Raw genomic sequence first — 5,501 nt, 5'->3', positions numbered from 1 at the left:
AAACATAGCCAGAATTTCAGGATGGTTCTTGACTTCATCTATCCCCCTAGATAACTGGGAGTTTCTGTGACATCCAGGCTGGGGCTAGAAGAACAGGAGTAGACATTTGCTTAAGATTTCCTCTGGCTTGTGACCCTAGAATAAGGAAGATAATTTCCAGAAAGAAAGCTGAGACCAAGCAACACAATCCCATCAAAGCAATAAATTGAGGGGGACGGGCACAGAATGAGACAAAAACAAATGGGAGCTGATGAAGAAATCAGGAGCAACTGGTTGGAACAGAAAGTAGAAGATGGAAAGCCTCCGAGACCCAGGTTTTGACACCTGGAAAAGGGCTATGAAGGTACTAAGCTGTCTCAGATGAACAGTAAGAAAAATGTTGTAGAATCATCATTATTTTAACTATGCTAGTGAAAAAAAATTCACTTGTCAAAATGAAAATCAATTGACATCAGAAAGAGAAAAAGATCACGTGGATTTTCTATCCTATTACACCTTTTTTGCTTCTTTAGACCATGAAGTGAAAAGAGTGTATTAGCAATCAACATCTACCCCAGTTCCCCTCTAGTGTCCTTTCCAGTTGTGCAGAGACTAGAAAACTCATAAGCATATTTCCCTACATTCCCCTGTAGCAAGAGTTCTGGAATCAGGACCCACCAAACAAATGTAACTGCATGAGATTTGGAAGGTGGAGGGAGATGAGAGCAATCACTCTGCTCTTGCTTTGCTAGCTGCTGACAAGTAGGATGGGGAGGCATGGTTGGATGGGGGGGCGTGGTCAGAGGGGGGACATGTTGGGTTTTTCTGCAGCATAATCCCAGAGTGCAGTCACAAGATCTGTGAGGCTGTTGTGGGGTGTTCTTGAATTCCACAGTTCCATACTGATTCCCCATCTTCCTGATCAAACAGCAGCTAAAATTTCACGCCAGTTCAGCAGTTCTGGGAGTCACTCCTGCAGGCCCAGCCATGTACTCACAACTCCAAACTTAAAAAAAACAAAATACCTTATATTTAAATCTCTCCTTAAAAGAGCGAAATGGTTTCTGCTTCCTGAAATTGAACCATGAAATAGTCTACTTCTTGAAGCATTACAGGTTTGTGATGATAAACAAGTCAAGCCAAATATGAATCCCATTTATAGGGAGGGGTCATTTGGACACAAATGATAATACCCATAAAAGAAAAAGCATTGGGGTGTATGCAAATGAGCAAAGCAGCAAAACATACATATCTCTGCAGCAGCTGATAGGGTCTTACTCTTCTATCTTTGTCCTCAGGTAGAAGAGTTTCCATGAGGCAAACTTCCCTTAGGCCAAGCCATCCGTTTAGAAGTGTTAGCCAAATTAATTAGGTTACTGGTCCTCACTTGTCATTCCCCCATTGTAGGCACTTAGATCAAATGTGGAATATTAATAAACTGAATAGGTTACCAAATACAGTGGTCTCATCAAGATGGAGCTGTTCGTAGAAGGTTATGAATCAGATTAAAATCCTCATTTGTCACAGAGCCAGAGAGGTAATACTCTTCCCTTAGCCACAGATCCCTCCACACTTTTCAGAAAACTAATTCTATAAACCCAGATTACAATATTATTAGAAAACATTGCCAATTGGAGTATGCAGATCGCTACCTGTTTCTCTCATTAAGAGCACAGCAAGTAATAATAACCATGAAATATCCTGGGAAAAGCACAGGCTTGAAAGTAAATACAGCAGTTGAATTTGGAGTCCTGTCATGGCCCTGGAGGGAAGGTAATTCACCTAAAACTTGGTATTTGTGAAGATCTGACTCAAAACCTATACCATTTTCCAGCACTGCAATTAGGACACAGAGGGCTTTTTTCTTTTTTCCAGTGGAATTAGATGGGAGCTCCCGCTGTGTCCTGCGTTTAGCACTGCCTCAGAGTCAAAGACCTCTAAAAGACCTGGGAGTCCAGTCCCTACAGTGCTGCTGCAGTGGAACTTTCAAAGTGACTCTGGCAAATTCTAAAAACAGGGTCAATTTGTGAGCTGCAGTGGTCTTTGAAAAGCTAAAAATGAGAGAAACTTCAGAGAAACAGAGGATTTTTATGATTATTTATTTTTGGGCTTCCCTCACAGCTCAGTTGGTAAAGAATCTGCCTGCAATGCAGGAGACCCAGTTTCAATTCCTGGGTCAGGAAGATCCCTTGGAGACGGAAACAGCAACCCACTCCAGTATTCTTGCCTGGAGAATCCCATGGACAGAGGATCCTGGTAGGCTACAGTCCATGGGGTCACAAGAGTTGGACACGACTTAGTGACTAAACCACGACCACAAGTTTTTGTGAATAATTGTTAAGTGCACTTTACACCTGGAAGAGATTGTACATATATGATATTTGTATTTTTACCAGTTGATTGTAAACATTTCAGTAATTATGCATATGCTAATAATTTATCTTTTTTTAAGGTGTTGTTGCTGTTCAGCTGCTAAGTCATATCTCACTCTTTGTAACCCCACAGACTGCAGCACACCAGGCTTCCCTGTCCTTCACTATTTCACGAGTTAGCTCAAACTCATGTCCATTGAGTCAGTCATGCCATCCAATCACCTCATCTCATTTTTTAAGGTGAGTGTATCTATTTTTCATGCATGAGAATCTGAGGGGAAAAGTGTTACATGAGAAAACAACAGAAAACTCTCCACTTTAGTCATCAAAAGCTAATGCAGTAATCTGCATTCCTGTTGCTTACCTCCTCCAAATGTCTATCCTCTTACTAACAATTCTGCTTTATGAAAATAACTGTTTCACATGGCATTTCTACAACAAGGGAGCATGACAATCAAGCCTAAATCCATATTCTGCAGCCCTTGGTATGCTTGGTGTGCTTCCCCTAAACTATCATTTTTAACCAGGCTATAAAGATTTAAGCAAGAAATTTAAAATGCAAGCAACTTTTAGGGATAAAGAGCTACCAAAAACAAAACAAAGGCTAAATTTTACCATAAAATGCCATGTGTAATTTTAAGCACTTTAGAATATGTTGTTCCACCACTGTAAAATTAATTCTTGATGTATGTATGTGTAAAACATATACACACTCAAGTACAAGTATTTGAAGATATGGTTAAATTAGAATATTTTAAATACAATAAAAACTTATTAATTGTTCCCCTATGGATCTTAACTTTACAAAGCAGGGAGCATCTAAAGTCAACATTAAACCCTCAGAAATTTATTTCATGGAGTTGGCATGGAGTTGGCATCCTTGTCACCTATGTGTATATCAGGCCTTGCAAGTGATTCTGCAGTTGCCTCAGAATGGGGCCCTCCAAGTCTATTAGATATCTGATTCCTGTGCTCTGCGACATATCTAACTTCTGCATCCAGCAGAGCTCAGGGTCATTCTTAGGTCACAGTGGTTAAAGATGGCTGTCAATTCACTGCATGGGCTGTGTTTCAAGTCTCCTTTATCTCTGTCATATTGATGATTCCTAGTGATATCTTGGGAACTTAACCACACCATCAATATGCATCTTAATGGCATGTTTTGTAGCACCAAAGTGACTGTGTTTAAAGCTCAGTGTGCTGTATTTGAGTCTGTTACCCTTTGAAAGCTAAGAACTGGAACAAATACACACTTGTGTCTGAATAAACCATATGGTTCTATGCTGCCTTGGAAATTTTTTAAACGGGGGGTTGGAATAAAACAAGTTGAAACTAGCTGATTTTGCCTTTTCTCAGTACAAAAGTAATTATTATTCAGTCAAAAAATATGCAGTGAAAAGAATAATTGCATAAGAGGACAATATGATCCTGAAAGTATCCACCTTGTGTTTTTATTTTGATGAATACCCTTTTGGATCCTTAGGCCTGCACAACTTAATGGTTGTCACAATTCTCTACGACTAAGGAGAAAGATGAGCCTAAATTGTAAATTTGCACATGCTTTATTGCCAATGCAATGGCATGAACACATTTAATAGGATTGTCATTCCATTTAATTACTCCAATTTTGACATCGACCTACCACAGATAAAATTGATGGCATGGGTTAGGAGTACCATAAAAAATCACTGCTTTCTCCTCAAGGGGTGAGTATTAAGGTGTTCTTCCATATTCTCTACAGCTATCTGCATTAGGCAAAGGAAAAATAAAGCATGGTAATAGGATACCCATCCTCAAACTTCTTCCTTCCAAAGTGAGATATGACTGTGACATGACAATGATGTATGGTCATTTTTTTAAGCTTGCCTGGGTAAGATCTGTGACTGTCATAGAAAAATAAATAAATAATAGGTCAGTGGACAAAACTAGAAAAAAGTTTTCTGCCAAATGAATCCTATGTTTAATTTCTGACATATTTGCTATTCCTCAGCTTTTTCTCAGCAATATTTAATGATATTCATTATATTTTTGCCTGAAACAAGTGAATCAGTATCTCAGGAACTAAGCACTAAGCTTAAGATGTGGGCAGATGAACAGGAGGTATGACATGGCTATGGTAACAGTCATCGTCATAAATATAAAACTGGCAACAAGAGGAAATCAGCAGCTCTATTCAAGAGAGAGTGGTGGTGAAGCGCCTGGCATCTTGGCACATGTAGCCAAGTGGAAAGGTGCCAGATACTAGCTGGAAGAGCGTAAAGAGCTGGCTTTCCCCTCCACAAGTTGAGGGAAGGGCTTTAGCAGCACAACATCAATGTTTTATTTGGCCACATTAATGTGTCTGCCACTTGAGTTCATTTTCCACATTCTAGTTTATGACTCACTGAAAATAGGAGCTAGTGTCTTCTTAAAATGTCTCTATAAGCCTCCTTCTCCAGCCCATGGAGAAAACCTAAGTTTCTAAGTAAATCTATAAATCGATTACTCAAATAGATGATGAATCAAAGCATTTTTTTTTTTTTGGTCTTTTAAACTTGAAACTGTCATTGAAAATAAGCTCATATTTATTTGGCTATTGATCAAGTAGAAATCTTCAATAAAAATATTCTGCCATTTGGTTCCATCCCAAGCTTCCTTTGTCTTTCAATTAAGAAATGGTTTTATGCTACACCCATAGAATGAGATATTCAGAGAATTAAATCAATAGACTATAAATTATATGTAAAAGAAAACATCAGGTCATTGCCCTGACACAACAGATTTATTATTAAAGTAGGCAACTCCATGGCAATTCACTACATTAGTTTTTATAAAGTAAGAGACAGGGAGAGATCAATGATAACTTTGGCTTACTGTTGCTTTTAATGGTTCATTTATAATAGCTACTTATCTCCTATTATTTTAGCTTGCTATAATAATGTCAAGCCATGAAAAAAAAAAAAAGATAATCACCATTATGGGAATATATATTTAATTTACATCTGACTGACTATTCCTTAATCTGATTCATGTATTTGTAGAGTAGCCAGAAATACACTAAAATGCATAGTGATTCTTAGGTACACATAAAAACTCCATTATACCAGTTACATTAGGTTTAGAGTACAAAAAATTAGGCAGTTTTGGGTGTACTTTCATAGGTATGTTATT

Source organism: Giraffa tippelskirchi, chromosome 10 (assembly GCF_054371585.1).
Source record: "Giraffa tippelskirchi isolate mGirTip1 chromosome 10, T2T-mGirTip1v1.2.pri, whole genome shotgun sequence".
Lineage (NCBI taxonomy): Eukaryota > Metazoa > Chordata > Mammalia > Artiodactyla > Giraffidae > Giraffa > Giraffa tippelskirchi.
The sequence above is the reverse complement of the archived record's forward strand: the minus strand, read 5'-3'. Positions refer to the sequence as shown.